This window comes from Sebastes fasciatus, chromosome 7, assembly GCF_043250625.1.
Source record: "Sebastes fasciatus isolate fSebFas1 chromosome 7, fSebFas1.pri, whole genome shotgun sequence".
NCBI lineage: Eukaryota > Metazoa > Chordata > Actinopteri > Perciformes > Sebastidae > Sebastes > Sebastes fasciatus.
In genome coordinates this window covers 25,343,220-25,361,351 of record NC_133801.1, presented here as the reverse complement: position 1 = coordinate 25,361,351, position 18,132 = coordinate 25,343,220, and the positions used below count along the sequence as shown (strand labels likewise).

General features: G+C 38.1%; 2 long non-coding RNA genes across 3 annotated transcripts; one reads left to right on the top strand and one right to left on the bottom strand.

Moving 5' to 3' along the window:
• Positions 1-946: 946 nt before the first annotated feature.
• Positions 947-17,008, bottom strand: LOC141770444 (uncharacterized). Of its 2 annotated transcripts, none has more exons than XR_012594565.1 (5): positions 16,121-17,008; positions 14,037-14,197; positions 4,716-4,827; positions 3,405-3,470; positions 947-1,305 (listed from the first exon to the last, which is right to left on the bottom strand). It is a non-coding gene; the product is annotated as an uncharacterized LOC141770444 (long non-coding RNA). The 2 variants fall into 2 exon arrangements; XR_012594564.1 differs by having other exon boundaries at positions 14,095-14,197.
• LOC141770443 (uncharacterized) lies at positions 2,206-10,580 on the top strand. The gene is made up of 3 exons (XR_012594563.1): positions 2,206-2,620; positions 6,890-7,223; positions 10,164-10,580. It is a non-coding gene; the product is annotated as an uncharacterized LOC141770443 (long non-coding RNA).
• Positions 17,009-18,132: the final 1,124 nt, after the last annotated feature.

The window sequence follows — 18,132 nt, the reverse complement described above, 5'->3', positions numbered from 1 at the left end:
CAATTGTGTGGAAAACCACCCAATTTGGCAACATTGGCGGCAACTGCATGGCATGGACATGCAACTAGGACTCTGATTATATTGGCTGATCATTTTCAGACATGTTTCTCTCTCCAATCCCAAAATCCACAGAGGTAAGACAGATCATAATTTTAGTGTCATCAAAGGGAGCTTTCGCCCTGGAACCTTCAGGGATAAATTAACTTTCTCATATTCAGGAATCAACTGCAAGTGCTCTATTTCAAGAGATGGATGAGGCTGTTTGAGGCCGTTTCTTTTACCTACTTTTGTGTATTTTAAATGTTTTTAACCCTGACACTGTGCACCTGACTATAAGAGGCTTGTCCTCTCTGAGGTGTCAAAGTTGAATTGAAATAATATGAATCTTGATAATTAATAGTTTAGTCTTTTTTACTTTCTTTTTTTTTTTTTTTTATAAAAGTAATGCAGAAATGTACACAACTTGCACAAATCAATTGCAAACTCTAAGGCACCATGACTAAACCTAATCCAAACAAGTACCCGGATAAATGTATAGTTTTCTTTCTGTAATTTGTAGTTTAAGTGTTCTAATATAATATGAAATGGTTCTCAGGATATCTAATGCTGTAACATGACAACTATTAGGACTTTTAAGAAATTTAAACATGCACTATCTGGCGCACTTTACACTCTTTACACTATACATCCTATATACCACTTTATTGCTGACTGCACATATGTACATATTACATTTATTTATTTATTGTACATACTACATTTATTTATTTATTGATGGACTGTACACACTATGTTCACCCATTCACTCTGTATCTTTTATATCTCTATTATTGTCTTTAGAATTTTTGTATACCTTTACCTCTCCTGTGATTCACTCTGTTTGCTGATGTTGCTGCTTTGACACCTGAATTTCCCTCCGGGGATTAATAAAGGTCCATCTTATCTTATCTTATCTTATATGAAATAATATATGAAAATGTATCTCAGCTTCAGAATACTACGAGAGGATTAATAATCAATAATCACATCATATTGACAGTGTGCTGATGTTTGTTTTTTGTTTTTTTACAGTTTCATAACTGTGCGGGTGTGTGTGTGTGTGTGTGTGTGTGTGTGTGTGCGTGTGTGTGTGTTTGTGTATGTGTGTGTAGCTGCTGATGATCTCCTGCCTGTCCTCCTCCCAGCTGCTGCTGCTGCTGCTGCTGCTGCTGCTTCTCTCTCCTGCTGGATGGTGGTCAATATTGACTCAGGGATCGAAGCAACAGCCACTTTGTCAGGGTGCTCAGGGGGGAAGATCTGCTATCTCTATGGCATCAGGTGAAAACAGAAAAAAAAGTCTGTTCATGATGCAGAATTTAAAGAAAACTATGATAAAGCCAGCACAACATGCTCAATCACAGCAACATTTTTGAGATATAGTGAGGCTAGAAATGATACCACTAAATATTCTGTTAGACATAAAGTAAAAAAAAAAGGTCATTTTGACTAAACATGGTTTTTACTAATAACACTAACTTCATTATATTCAAGCATCCCAGTAAGTCATGACAGTGTGACAGTGAGCCATTTATCATTCACACCATGTATGTCCTACTGTATCTTCCTTAAAAAAAAAGGTCAGTCAGTACAGGAAATATGTTTGTCTCTAGACATAATGTTTTTTTGTATTCATTAGACTTTTTTAAAATTCAAACACATAAGAAATAAGCTCATGTAAAAACAGAAAATAAAAGTATCAAAGGTTCCTCTCTAGGTGTTCATTTTCACTGCTGCCACTGCTCTATCCAATATTAATACATTTGTAGATACAACAGTGTAATATATCTCTGTGCTTAAATGTAATACATTACTTTTGTAATGCTTTTAATTCTGTTATTATAAATTGTTGAATCTGAAATTTTAGAAGCAATTTCCTTGACCACTAACACGACAAAGAGGTTGACAGCAGCGTCCCATTCAAACAGACTGACTCAGAGGAAGTAAATGAGCCTAAAAAAAAGCATAGGTAGCATGCACACTGAGGCATGAAAAAGAAAACTGCAGTCGGACGACCGGACGTGAACGCTGTTGTTTTTTTTATAGGTTAAACTAGATGAGCTGTCACCAATGTTAATCAATAGATGTGTTAGATAGATAAAAGATTAGCTCCTGAATAGGACAGAAAGACATTAGTTGATTTCACACATTTGTTGGAGCGAACACCCACTCACAATGTGTGGAGCAAAGCTGCTAAAAGGCTTACTGTCTCAGCAGGACTCGAGACACAGTACATTTCTGTTGTTCATTTCACTTCTCATAAATAAAACTGGAGATGAAATGATTTGATCCTTCCTGAAAGCACAACTGTACCAAACTGTTTTCCAACAGTGTGCAAACTGTGAAGATGCTCCATCATCCACATGGTTATCTATTAGTGACTGTTAAACTGGTCAACTCTGGGCAGATTTGCATGACTCTGACATCGGCTCATGAGCTCCAGTTCCATACCAGTGGTTCATTTTGCATAGTCCTGTGGTGAAGGCTGCTTTTGTAAAGGTTAGCTGCAGAATGTGAACCTCCTCTGAACCTCTTGTTGAACTCACTGCTGTCCCCTAGTGAACAACGACGGAGCAACATACAGGTAAGACTGACCCACATGCATGCACCTGTTGTTGTTGATGATGTTTTGGTCATTTTATGCCATATTTTTATTCAGACTCTCTACTTAAATTCAATATATTTGAGAGTTTTATTGCACTGGCCACACACAGTGTGCACCCACAGCATATAACAATAAAGTTCAAACACACACCTATCACCTCATGGCCTTATTTTGAGCAGACAAACTGTGCCAGGTCCATGTTAAGGTGTGTCACCACCGTGCAATAAATCTCTTGAGAAAAGAACATGAGTGAATCAGATCCAAGCCGTTAGCTGCTGTACTCAGCGGGAAGTCAAACACACGCCTACGAGGAAGAGTTTGTGACGAATTATGTGGCACGATAAGGAGTCTCTTTATTTAGCAGTGCATTTGGAAACGAGGCTGGAATGCAGTTATCAGATGTTTGCTTTGTGCTCGTTAACATCCAAACGCTGTGTGAGCTCTTTGTTGTGCTTTGCGAGAAAGGAAATCTTGCAAATTGGACTCATTAAGGCAACAGCAGAGTAGAACAGAGGTTCACAAGCTTTGTTGTAGGTTATATATGTATGAGCTGTGAGACGTTCTACCAAAGAGCAGTGTTGTAATAAGTATTCAGCTCCTTTACTGGAGTAAAAGTACCAGTACAATAATGTAAAAAAAAACTGAAAAGTCCTGCATTTCAAAATCCTAATTAAAGGTGCTAAATGTGTGAGAGTGAGAATGAGAGTGGGAGCATTTCAGTGCAAACAATGGCAACAGTGCTGACAGAGCTAACAGTGTTTACCTGAGGGGGAACTGGAGGTGGGTGCTACACTTCCGTGACGGTGCCGTCGGATATCGTATAGTGAACCTTTAAGTAAAATTACAGAAGTATCATCAGCACAATGAATTTACTTAAGTATCAAAAGTTAAAGTACTCATTAAACAGAAAAATGACACTTGTCAGCTGTATATCATTATGTATTGAATTATTATTACTGATGCATTAAGTATAAAAGCAACCCAGTCTTATTATGCTACATTAATGCACCAAGAATGTTTTATTTATAGTAACATACCTTTATTTATACATCATATAGAAACAAGCTTTCACACAACATTTCATTTATGTCTGCAGACCATAAAATGTGTTATTGAAAGACAGTTTTTTTTAGCTATGATTTATTCATATTTTCGCTGCTTTACAGGCATACTTAGACTTTCAATATAAATAAACTGCATTATAATTTTATTTCTTACATTTGTCTGAAGAAATAGTGAAACAACATTTTTTCACAACCTTGAACTGCTCCGTTATGATATTTTGAGTACAGATTTGTACATTTTTATAGGTGCGTGTGTCATTTTTCTTATATTTTGGGCTTCCTGGCAGCTTTATATGTAAAGTAAATGATAAGTCGAACATTATAGCTGAATTTGTGCAGAAAAAAAGGATACCATGCATGTGGGGTGAGGACAGTTTAAACAAAGACAAAAAAAGAAATGCATAGAAAGTCATCAAAAAATAACCAATATCAACCTGAACTCAGGAGCTCACCAGCTTTCTCATACTGTTAACAATTCATCATATTTTATAAGAGTTATTTTATGTTCTGTATGTAAAATCTGCAGTATAGCAACTATAGCTCTCAGATAAATGTAGTAGAGTAAAAAGTACAATATTTGCCTCTGCACTGGAGTAGAGGTATAAAGTATCATAAAATAGGAATACTCAAGTAAAGTACAAGCACCTCAAAAGTTTACTTATGTACAGTACTTGAGTAAATGTAGTTACTTTCCTTGATTGACTGCAGCAGGGCTGTTTTATTAGACGGCATCAGTAAAACTAAATAAACTGAAAAAAACAGTCAAAGTCAAACTTATTCCCTGACATCTCCCACAAACACCAGAATAGATTTAGTCTCTCCCAGACCTCACACCTATATGGATTAGCCAGTGATCAGAGTGTCCTGATGCTTTAAACCGGCTTAGTGGGACAGAGTCAGTGACAACCCAGGAGTCAGCAGTAGGCTTCATGTGATTTTGGTTGGCTGCCTCCCTGACTGCTGTTTTTCTTTCTCCTTGTCTGCTCAATTAGAGATTCAAAAGTAATTACCTGCTCGGCTTCCTCTGCGATTAAACGGCAGGTTCACAGCACCCTGATTAATGCAGAGGCATGTACGCCGGCCATTAGTGGCCACGAGAGGTGGAACGTTCTGACTGAAACCCTGCAGAACAAACACACAGAATTACACAACATGAGCAAAGACACAACAGTGACAAAAATGCATACTCTCACTGATCTCTAGTCACATTTATTTAGACATTTTTACTCTATCAAATCCACTTTTTTCAATATTTCATCATTCTGTTACACTCCACATATTGTATGAAATGAGCTAAAGTGCAGATGTGATTATTTTGTATTATGAATCCTGATTTTCAACAACTTGTATTCAGTGATGGAAAGTAACACATTTAATCAAGTACTTTAATTAATTTTGAGGTACTCAGATACTTACTTGAGTGTCCTTTTTCTGCTCCTTTAGACATTTTATTCCAGGAAAAATATTGTCCTTTTTACTCCATTACAGCAAAAATATACATTGCTATAAAAGAAATATGTAAGTAACATAGTTTAAATTAGCTCCACTCCGGCCAGCTGCAATATTAAAATGATGTGTAAGCGTACTTACTACAAACTTTGTACACACAAGTTTAAAAGATGTAACGAGTGCCTTTATTCATATTTGATTTTAGTCATTAATTATTGATGCTTTGTAAATTAATCATAGAAGTGACAGCTTTTGGGTTGCCAGGCAATGGGCCCTCTTTAACAGCTCAAAAACTATACTACTAAGTTTACTAAACTATACTTCATATTGTTTTATCAGCTTGATACTTCATTACTCATCCTAATTTTATGAGAATTGCTTACAAACATGATTTTGAACTGACGACAGGTTTCAGAAGTCTGCAGACACAACACTTGAGTTTTATATCTGTGATTAGTGTTGACAGTACTTTGTTTGTGCAGCTGGAGCCCTTCCCAAATACTGTACATTTATTTGCCTGTGAATTACTTTTTTGGCAAACAAAAGGAATGTAAATATTTGCTCATGCATAGCCCATATAGCATGGAAAACATGGGAAATGTCATATAATACCAATGTACAGTATTTTGTCACCTTTATCTAATGTCCAAGTCTAGTTTGCGACAAAGGAATATTGAATATTTTTCTACATACTGGGTTTTAATAAGGTCAGAAGATTGACTTTGCTATTATCATTATTATTGTTATTATTATTTTATAATCTGTGGGACCTCAAACAATGAAGAAGTAAAGGCCAATGTCAACAAAACACACGGCTACAATTTTGAGGTACTTTAACTGTACTCAAGTATTTCCATTTGCTGTGACTTTATACTTCTACTCCACTACATTTCAGAGGGAATGTACTTTTTAATTTATTCCACTACAGCTGTAGTTACACAAAAAACATATAATGATCTCACAAAGAATAAACATAATATAGAATAAATTGCCCCACAGCATATAACATACTTCAAATGAGCTCCATGTCAATCAGCTACAATATTAAAATGTTGAACTTACTACATTCTTTACAGTTTTAAGCACAATTTTAAAATATACAACTAATGGCTATTAATAAAAAAAATGTTTTTATTATTATTAATTAGCATTATTAATGCTCTGTAGATTTATCAGAGGCTATTCATAGTGACAACTTGCCAGGTTTTAAAAAGTCCATTTGGCTGTTAGATAATACATACTTTAGACAATTTTAAGTATATTTCATTGCTAATGCTTTTGTACTTCTACTTAAGTAATGTGACTTTTATTTGGAGTATGGAGTATTTTTACACTGTGGTATAGCTATTTGTACTCAAGTAAAGCTAAGTGAAAGATCAGAGTACATATATACATAAAATCTTTAAGATAGAACCTCTAAACACAAACAAAAACTAAATTATACTACAAATGTGGGCTGTTATGAAGCTATCCAAATTCATCTTTTCCTCTTCAAAAAGATATTTTCAAAGCCACTTAAAATCTCCTCTCTATCTCCTTCCACTATCCGACACTCATAGATCTTTATTTTGGTCATAAACGCACCAATAACACAAAAATGTGACGGTAGCAACGACGACCTTTAGTGTCAAGATTATTTTTTCTGTCAGCAATTTATTTGCCTGGTCTGACAGATTCAGTAGCAGGTTATCTGTCCAAGTCTATAAGCTCTTTTTATTTCTTTTTTTGTTAACAGTTAATGTGTAACTGAGGGTGCGAGGAATCAGCACATTTCCCTTTACCTCATACACCGATCGATGTTGGTGTGGCTTCGCTGCGAGGCGGCTAAATAGGATCATTGTCAAGAAGAGAGCTACAGTAACTGGTCTCATCCTGTCTGGAAGTTTGATAGGAGAAAAATGAAGTCATACTGTGTGTTTTAAACAGTAAACCAGGGAGAAATATAGCTACAAATAAGTGTTTCTTTAATAAAAGGTTGAACATTATGAAACGCCTGTCGTCCTCCAGTGACACAAACATCTAAACTTCATCTGTGGTCACAACTCGTCATGATGAATTCCCATCTTTCTGTAAGTGTACAATCTGTTTTTACAGTAAACATGAACTTTGATAGGAAAGGTCTCACAGGAGCTCCTTTAACTCCACTCAGCTTTTGAACAATTAAGATGCTGGCCCTGTGCCACCTAATGTGGAACCCAGTTATCTATTATTTCACAAGTAAAGAGAAAAGCTTCACTCTCAGTCAACTGTGACGGCTGTCTTGTCCCCCTGTGATTGCTTAAAGTCCCTACAGTTACCTTCTTTGTACAGTCATCAGACATGACTCTCTATTCCACTGAACCAAAGCCCCTGAACGCAAATGCCCTACAAAAATGCTTCATATGAAACAATCCAAAAAGAGTCAAGACTAAGAGTCTACAACCACGCTAGCGGCTCTGTGAGGCTGTAACATAGGCTGTATACAAGAAGTGGACGTAGTCACCATGACGTCACCCATTGGTTTGTGGACTGCCATTTTGAAGCCTCGAGTTTGGCATTTTGGCCGTCGCCATCTTGGTTTTCTGCAACCACCAATGCTGAATAATAAAATGTAAAAATTCACTTTGGGGGATCACTAAAGTCAGAAGAAATCATCCTCTGGGGACCATGAATGTCCGTACAAGATCTCATGTCAATACATCTAATAGTCTGAATATGCTGCTACATGGCAAAAAAACAGTTTGATTTAAAGGAGCAGTGTGTAGGATTTAGTGGCATCTAGTGGTGACGTTACAGATTGCAACCAACTGAATACCCCTCCGCTCACCCCTCCCTTTCCAATTGTGTTGGAAAACTATGGTGGCCTTCAGGTAACGTAAAAAAGCAAAAGGCTCTCTCTAGAGCCAGTGTTTGGTTTGTACGTTCTGTGCTACTGTAGAAACATGGCCGCCGGCTCCGTGAAGAGGACCTGCTCCCTATGCAGATATAAACATCTCATTCTATGCTAACGGATACACAAGGATTCTTAGTTTCAGGTGATTATACACAAATGAAAACATAGTTATGAATATTATATTCCATTTCTGCTAATGAGTCCTACACACTGGACCTTTAATTGCTTACAAGTCTTGTGAGTCAAGTTTTTATATGTGCCAGAAAGGTTGGGAACCGCCGGACTACTTCACCACACTGGATATATGAATTCTTAGTTTAGATCTGCACTCAGAAACCAAAGCAACCGAACCCCCCCTCCCTCCAACCCCTCCGTCCACCGCTCCACCACCAGTGGACTCTGGACCTCTGTCTCCACGCTCCTCTGCTCATCCCTAAAATTAATTCATCCGCACATCTCTGTTCCTCCAACACCACATTAACCCCGACCACAGGAGGCATCCTGTCGGAAAAAAATGTCCCTCGCTGGCTTCACGGTGAAACATCAGTTTGACCTTTCCACCTCAGACCCTCTCTCTCTGCTCTTTTCCCACCCTCGCTTGCTTCATCTAGATTTCAACATCGCTCATGCTGCTGAATGATATGGAAGGTTGAACAGAAACCAGACAGGTTTTTATTATAAATGGGCAGAAAAGATTTCAGTATGTGTCAAAAACATCTATCTAGGATATGAAAATTAATATAAAATCAAGCCTCCTCACTTCTCTACGCATGTCCATGGTTGCCATGCTTTTGTGAGGAAGACTCATTTCAGAGGGTCACGCCACACTGGCTGCTTTCTGGAGGACAGAGAAACTGTAATTGGGGGCCATTAGCTGTTGCCCAAGACCAGTCATGCAGGGTCGGTTTGTAGATTGAGATATGGTGACTGCACAGTCCCACCGCCTGTATCAGTGTCCCCTACCTGTGTGACTTCCCCACCCCACCCCCACCCTGACCTTCCTGACCAAACCCCCTGCACGACCCCCACACACACACACATACCTCCCCACGTCCTTCGGTTTTTCGCGTTGTCTTCAAACAAACCTTGAATGGAGTCAGGGCCAGCAAGACCTAACAGCAATCAAATAAAAAAGTCACTTTTATAACTGCTTTAAAATTCTGTCGGAGCAATCTAACCCCATCAGTTACCTGTCTGACAGCACCTGCACTGCTTTGTTGTGAGGATCAACCTGGGATTAACTCGACTCCATTTCGCCTGGTTCAAACCTGTGCCGTGACCGCAGCTGTGAAACGACTCCGATGTATGAGAAGTTCGAGTACGGGGAATACCAAAATACTATAGGCTAGGCCTAATTCAACACTGACTCAAGGTTTTCATGTAGAAAATTAACATTATCCATACAATGATGGATATTCTTTATGAGAATGGATGAGAATGTAAGTTTAATAACTTTAAGTAATTCCTTTCATTAGTGAGCATTTCCTGACAAATAAATAACTCAGATAAGACAAGCTAAGTTAAACTAAACTATACTAAATCAAGCAAAATAAGCTAATATAAACTACAACCAAACTCAACCAAGCTAAATTAAAAACTAATCTATACAAAAACTAAACCAAGCTTAACTGAACTGAACTAAGTTAAATTAAACTTCCGGTAAGCTAAACTTAACTAAACTAAATTAAGATAAGTTATTCTAGGCTAAGCTAAACCAAGATAAAGAAAACTGATAAGATATATTAAACTAAAACTAAAATAAACTAAACTAAAGTAAGGGTAACTGAACTTAAATTTAAAAAGGCTAAGCTGATTGCTAAACTAAACTAGCTAACTAACACTCGCCCACCCTCCGGTCCCCCCCTCCCACCTCCAGGTTAACACTGTTAGCTCTGTCAGCACGGTTGCCTTTGTTTGCACTGTTAGCTGCTAGCCACTGGCTCAGCTGTCTCCATGTTGAGAGCCATGTGGAGGCAATAGAAATGCTCTGAATTCATACCTTCAAAGAACTTAATTCAATGTTGAGTCTTGATAACTTCCGTTTCTTGAAAGAAGTGGGGAAAACTGTGCATGGAGTAATTTACTTAATGTTTTTTTTCAATGCAAATCTAACTTAATTTTTATTTTATTTTTTCAGTGCGGAAGCCCGCCTGCAGCCACAGAGCCAGTCAGTGAAGCCAGAGTTTCACAGTCCCTCTCATAAAGAGTTGCCCTGCTTTATGACCCTATATTGCCCAATATCACATGCTTTCAGTGCTGGGATATGATCTGAGATAAGGCAAGAAAGTACCGAAACAAGTCTCCCTCTCCTCCTTCCTTACACTGCTCGTTCAGGTAAATGAACAGGATGGGGAACACGTTGAAGTTTGGTTTTAAAACTACTCTGACAATAAATACAAAGTCTACCGAATGAAAGACAGACTTGTGTCTCATTATTTCTTCATATAGGCTGATGAGTGGAAAACGAGACAACTTCTTAAGGAGATACCAAAGAAGGTCTGAATCACTGAGATGTCCTTATTGCATACAAGTTTTATAAATCATGTCTTTATGATAAGCTGATTACTTTATCCTTGACAGCAGCGCACAGCGAGGGCAGTAAAGGTGCAGGATTACGAGGTGATGGTTCATAAAGGGTTTGGCTCAGATAAGATGGTTTTGTGGGAGCGAGAGACAGGACTGGGGACTTTAGGTCAACAGAAACCTGGTTTTCTTATTGACAATGAGGCTGATTCAGCCACATGTTACTAGAAAACGTCTGAATGTTTGGTCACATTTTTTATTTAGAAATCAAGTTTTGCCAGGAGCAAAGCTTTATGTGTTTCCAGTAGTGCCTGTGCTGACAAGGTCATAAAAATATTGCGGCCCATGAAAGGCAGCCATTCCAACCTTTAACCTGCTCCTCACTTAGTCATGCAGGATGTTTGCTAAGATCTGGTGACTTTAAAACCGAGCGTTATGTACTTGTTTGCATAAGAATGTTGTTTTTATGTTTGCTTTTTCATTAAGAAAAACGTTGAGGCGTGAGGGGCAGCGAGATTATTCCACTCTGGTGCCTACCGAACTGCAGTTTTCAAAGTCTGATGAGCTTTATTTGTACATTGTTATGCCAACGGTCACAATGAAATGCCTCCCAGCTGATGTCCACCTCTCTAATCTTCAGAATGGCTCTATTAATGAGCCTAATGGCACATGAGCGATACCACACCTGAGTGAAACTGCTTCAGCAATTTCCCGTATTGCAATGCAAACCTTCATGGCTGCACTCCATTCAGAGGAAACCACTAGAACAAACTGCTCTCGGGTGCAGCAAAGCAGACCGGGCACCATCATTTATGAACCAAATCACCTCTGGGTGCCCTATATGCAAGGACAAAGCACCGACTGTCTGCATGCAAACTCCCAAAGGAGCAACACTCGGGTTCTGAACAAATTGAGAAATAAAAAAATTGTTTTTCCTCTGTTAACATATCCAGAAATGTTCCCTTATGTCCAGTCTAATCAGTAACTATTAATAGCATGTAGTAGTTTTCCTTCAGTGTTGGGAAATCCCACTTCTCAGTAACTTCCTGTTGCACATCATAACTATATTTTATTGTTAATAATTCTCTGTACTAATTCAATCATAGTCGAAAGTCAGTAATGCCAGCTCTATGTTCACGGCAACATATGTACTGTAATATGATCTGTGCACTCAGTTTAACTTGGTACGATATTTTAATTACACTACATCCACTGACGTATTGACTATCTAATTTTTCTGAACCAAACAAGATATTACTTTAATATGAATATCCCTTCATACTTATTTCTCACTCATCAAATGAACATTTATATCCGGAACATGTTAAGTTGTGAATGCAAACATTTCTGCTTTGATGACTGTTAATGACCATAAAAGAATAAAAGAAAAGAAAAATGTTTGATATGCAAATATATTGTCACACAGAACTGTCAGTTACTGATGCCACAAAAACACATACAATAATTATCTCAAAGCTAAATAAAAGCTCTGTTAAATTCTCATTTGTGTTCAATTGATCAAGCATTCAGTTGTATTTCTGCTCCAAAACATTGTGATCATTGTCATTTTATAATTATTGGACTGTTGGAGCAGTAATTAAAATTTCAAGCGTGACTGCTTTAGAAAGCATTGTGAAGCTTTACATAGAGGTTTATGTTCAACACTGATCCCACTGGCTCCTACAGTCATATACTGTATTGTTATAAGGACAAAGGTTTCCCTCTTGTGGGCAAAAAGTGGAAGTGCATAAAAGCAGACAGAGTGACAAGACTCAACGAGCACTTCTGATTGGCCAATCTAAATACTCAAGACTAATTAGCTTCACTACATGTTCTTAACAAAATCATTATAAATAAAATTAGATATATCTAAAAAACTGTCTGTATGTCTATCTATCTATCTGGAACATTTTAGAGTCTACACATTTTGACAAAAAGCTCGTCACATATAATACAAATGACTTTAAAGCTCAGTGCAAAACTGTGTCGGTGTATAAGGGTGAAGAGTTATGTAATATAGTTTCACGGGTATAATGCAGTGATATACAGTATATTATGTAAGGAGAAGAAAAAAAACCTTGTGTTTGATTTCCTCATCAACCAACACGACCCTAGTACCTCATATATTTACTGTTTTCCTGCAGTGCCTTAGTGTTTATAGGTGATGAATATTGCACACACAAATCTTAAAGCTGAAGTAGGTGAGAGTGGAGAAAATATGATTAAAAAAAGTTATTTTTATAAAACGGTCGCTTTATCGTGACAGTAGTACATGAAACAGGTAACCTGAAAAAAATCATGTGCCTCTGTGTCCTCTGGTGTCCTGCGGTGCTCCTAACGGCATCTGCCAGATTTCACAGGCCGGAGGACAACAAGCAGTAAGAGCTGATCTGAGGTCTGCTGTCCAGCTGCTGTCTATGAGAGCCGGCTGTCAAACACTTGCAAACTCCGACCAAACGGTCAAACTAGGCAGCGCTGATCAAATATGAATCAATATTATGTTACGTAAATGCCTATTTCTCGCCTCAAATGTTTTCAGAATCATCTTGTAGTGCACGGTTTAGCTGTAAAATGAGAAAGTTTGTGACGCCGCCGCCATTGTGAAATCTGGTGAAGGAACGCCAAGTTCTGGTCACATGACCGGAGAACAGCCAATAGGAACGCTATCTTAATGAAATGACCTGTGATTGGTCAAAGTCTCCCGTCACGGGCTATATTTTTTAAAGCCTGAAAACAGAGTCATGATGAGGTGAAGAAGTCTAGTTTTCTCTCAGAACACTTGAATTACAATATGCTGAAAGGTTATTATGAAATTTGTGCCTAATGATGCCAAAAATATACTGACTACTGCCACTTTAATGAAGGAATAAATGACTCTGCTTATAAACCAGTTTGTTTATGATTCAAGCTAGATGCCCTTTAACATAGAGGTACTGGCAACAACAATAACATATTAAATGTGAGCTCAATCTATCCAGGGTTTAAAACAGAAAGACCAGAGGCTGTAGCTCTGTGGAAAAAATATCACATTGTCCTCCAAAACCATATGAACATGGAGCCTAAAGAAAAATAGATGCAGGTCTGTGTATGTGAAGGCAACATTTAATGTAGATATGTTTTAAATTTGCGTAATTTTGTGTCTACAGTATGAGTTTTGTGTAAGTACCTTTCTATGTTTCTATAGCATTCACATTTTGTGTCATAATTCGGCATCTTCCGATGGAAATCAGTGTTGAAGAGTATAGAAAGTAGAGACAATACTGGCAGATAAAGCAGGTTAGCGTTCATTCTCATATCTGTATTGCTCCCCACATATACTGTGTGTAAATATGTCCTTGGAAAAAGGAATAATATATAGCTTCTGATGCCCGTTTCCCTTTTTCAACCAAAAAACACACAGCAGTTAGAGGAACAAGGATTTTCATGCAATGATGCATTCAAAGTTGATGCCCCCAGACAATAACAACATGTACTTCAACCTACACACCATGTCATTCTGGTGGTCCACGTGTCCAGCTACTGCAATTAACATATTAATGTGGCACCTTTTCTTTATCGACATCCCTGATGTTTGAGTCTGAGTCATTTGCCTCCTTGTTATGCCGGTGTTAAGTCCGCCCACTGGTCATCTCACAGTCTATGAGGCATCTGCAGAGCACAAACATTCACCACATCAATGAGAGCGAACAAAGCAGGAGGGTATTTTCGGCCTGAGCCGAAACAACAGTGTGTTTGGTGCAGTTCAGGTTATTCAAATGCTTTTCAGACGGAGTATGTGAAGAGCTATAGAGCCATTTATGAGCATATAGGGATAAAAATATTTCGCAATAATAAAAGGATTTGAATGCTTAATCTGATGTCTTAGTCTGATGGGAATTGAACTGTGTGACACAGAGCCGGATTTGCCTTTATACCATAATAAAGTTATCAGTAGGAAAAAGGTTTTACAACACAATAATTTCCACTGAACAAACCAGAAACAACCAATTTACAATCTGATTACTCTCTGTCAGCTGTTAAAGGGGAATTTACGTAAATTTTCAAAATTCATACATGTTATTCCTCTGGCTGCCTTCATCCATCTTCCCACACGCAGCTGTAGTTCATTGTCAGAGCCCATTCACATGTAGACCGCACAGTTCATTGAATGGACAAAGTATAAAGTGCAGCTTTAAACATAAAGTTTCATCATTTAGATGATGAAATTTCAGTTTATGTGTCTGAACTGTGGCCTTAAAACTTAAAGGTGATTTACACCCATTTTCAAAATTCATACATGTTATTCTATGGTCTAAAATAGTCCAAAAAATATTATAAACATGAACAACTCTCTCCCTAATCCAAAAACTAGAGTGCTAACACTCAAATTTGTGATGTCATAGGGTATAAAGTGTGGAACTGCATAGACAATGAATTGGGAGAGATGTTGTAGATGACACTGAGAGCACCCAGGGGAATGATCGGAGTATGTGGGAAAAGTTTCACAACTGACAACACTACAATAGAAAAAAGGTCATTTGGGTTTAAAAAAGAAAACAAATGTTCTGCGGGTCCATAAAATCAGTCTTCCATTCATTGTCTATGGAGCAGACTTTATACCCTATGACATCACAAGTTTGAGTTTTAGCACTCTAGTTTTTGGATTTGAGAGCCCAATATTTTTGGGACGATTTTAGAGCTATTAGGAATAATGTGTATGCATTTTTAAAATGAGTGTATTTCCCTTTTAAGTTTTAAGGCCACAGTTCAGACACATAAACTGAATTTTTTATCATCTAAATGATCAAACTGACATTTCTTCCTCCAGTCAATTATCTGTGTGGTCTACATGTGAATGTGCTCTGACCATGAATTACAGCTGTGTGTGGGAAGATGGATGAAGGCAGCCAGAGGCTACAGTATGAAAGTGAGGCAGGCAGGTATGTGGAGGGGGAGGAGACGCTGACGGGAAAAACAAGAGTGTAACACATCAGTGTAGGTTTGGTGAAAAAGCAGACAAGCCTCTGACGCACTTCTGTTTTAAAATGTGAGTGAATAACATGAGACCGTTATGATACATCTTGGGTTTTGTACATTATTCAGTATTTCTGTGAAACAAGCCGAATAAAAGCTTTGATTCCTTATTTATTTCACTAACTAAAAAGGGAGCTGCAAGTGAATCCTCGGATATTAATGTGTTTAAAGGATTTTTCTTTTAAGCTTCAAAACCATGTAGATGTGAGAATTATTTAGGCAAAGTGTTCCAGTCAACTCAACAGTGTGTCTCATTTCACCCAGTTTGACCTCAGTCTGTCTCTAGAAATTATTCATTAGTTACTTGTCGTTTAATTTGTCTGCTTTCTCAGCTCCACTGGCTCTGCATGCTCTTGTTTCTTCAGATTATCACTCACAGACGTCACGTAACTACAGCACAAACTGAAACCATGACACACTCTACTCGTGCTGATTTTTGTCAATAAGAAAACAACTTCTGCGACATTGAAACAGAGCAAAACATGTCAGATGTCGGTCATATTGTAGGTTGCACTGAAGGGAAACATAAAATCTGTAATTTTTCTATGTAATACATACCATTACATCAGCCCCGATCCTGAAACATAATCTCTGGATTGAAACTGAGGTCCAACTTCTGCTCCTGTTTTGTCATCTGCAGCCACGTGCACACAAGTTTTCATGCCAACCAAACAGCACAGGCTCTGCTCACTGAGTTAACTCTGACTGAAGGTTTGTTTATCAGTGAAATCAGCTGATGTGGTATTTAAACTTGGCTCTAGATGGCACATTGTTGGTTTGTGCAGCATGAATGGGAAAAGAAAACAAGTGTTTCTACAAGGATTGGTGTAGTGACTATACAGTCCTACACTTTTAGCTGCAACTGGCTCCGAACATACGATATACAAAGCTCCAATACTTTATAACATGGTGTTTATTTACCACTCACATCCATCCGTGTCCGTCCTTTCTAATAAATTTTAATCTCTAAATTGAGATTTAAACAGCCCACGATGTCCTTAGAGCTCAATCAAAAACTGTTTACTCCTTCTAACCAGCAGCACCTGTGGTCTCTGGCATGAGGCTTATATTACCTGAGGCCGTCTCTGCCTACTCCATAGCTACACACCCCCTAGTGCTTGGAGGCATTAACACACACCTGACATAAAATAAAACACCACAAATAAAACACATGGCTCCTACAATCGGGAGGCTACAACTGAGAAGTAAAAACATTGTAGCAGTGTGTGTCTGATTTGTAATGCTCTGGACTTAAACCTGCATTAGACAGAATATTTTTGGCATCATTGGGCAAACATTCCATAATAACCTTTCAGCATATTGTAATTCAAGTGTTCTGAGAGAAAACTAGACTTCTGCTCCTCCTCATGGCTCTGTTTTCAGGCTTTAAAAAATCTACTTTGGCCAATCACAGGTCATTTCAGAGAGAGAGCGTTCCTATTGGCTGTTCATTCAACGGAGGCAGCTGTCAATCACTCTAAAACTCCGATCAAACTAGGCAGCGCTGATCAAATATGAATAAATATTCTGTTACTGTAATGACTATTTCTAAAATGTTTTCAGAAACATCTTGTAGTGTACTGTTAAGCTGTAAAATGAGAAAGTTTGCTCCAGCTGGTTGGCGATGCTTGGTATCTCTTCAACTGACCTCAACATGCCGGCTCAAAAACTTTCTTTGAATATTGATTCATATTTGATCAGCGCTGCCTAGTTTGACCATTTGATTGGAGTTTGCGAGTAATTGACAGCTGCTCAGAGACGGCAAGGCTCCAGCTTGGCTCTGATTGGTTGTGAGGGGGTGGGGGGGGGGAATATCCCAATTTATACTTACTACTCATGTTTTTATCTCCAAAATAGCTGGATCCTACATTTCCCATAATGCAAAAACTGTCTTTTTGTTAGACTCTTATTTGTGCCTGGTAAACACCCACATTTAAACATTTTCTTCAACTCTAAACCCCCGGTTTAGGGGAATGAAAGAATTGCAGGCTTTTCTTGATTTTATAATTATTATTTTATTTGTATTTTTTAAGTTTCTGTTCAGCACCATAATTCCTCGTCTACTAGGGCAGTGATCATCAGGGTTATGTTCTTCTATTTTCATAAGCTGGGTAGTGCTCCGCAAGAAGTAAAAAACTTTACATTTTAAATCAATGGAGTGTCCCTTTAAGAAATTACTGAGAATATGGGAAATGTGAGAATGAAAAAAAAGAAATGACTTGAACGCAGCATCAGTGTATCACACCAGATGAGTGGTGAGCAGCCACTTGGTGAGCCGTATGGAGAACCAGCATAACACTACAGCGACTGATGTCACAGTTACATGGTTTGTGCTCCTCATCTCTGAGTGAAGGTCTCACACACTTGTTGCTATGGACCGTTTTTCACACCAGACCACTTCAGTTATTCAGAGTAGTCACACAGTGAATCAAACACTACAGACATAGCCTACTGTGTGCCCTGCAGCTTCAACGCATGAATACTGAAACATACGTAGTATGCTCTTCTCTTTATTATCCATTTTGCTCAGTCAGCTCGAGCTCACACTGTATGGATTTCTGTTGTCCCGT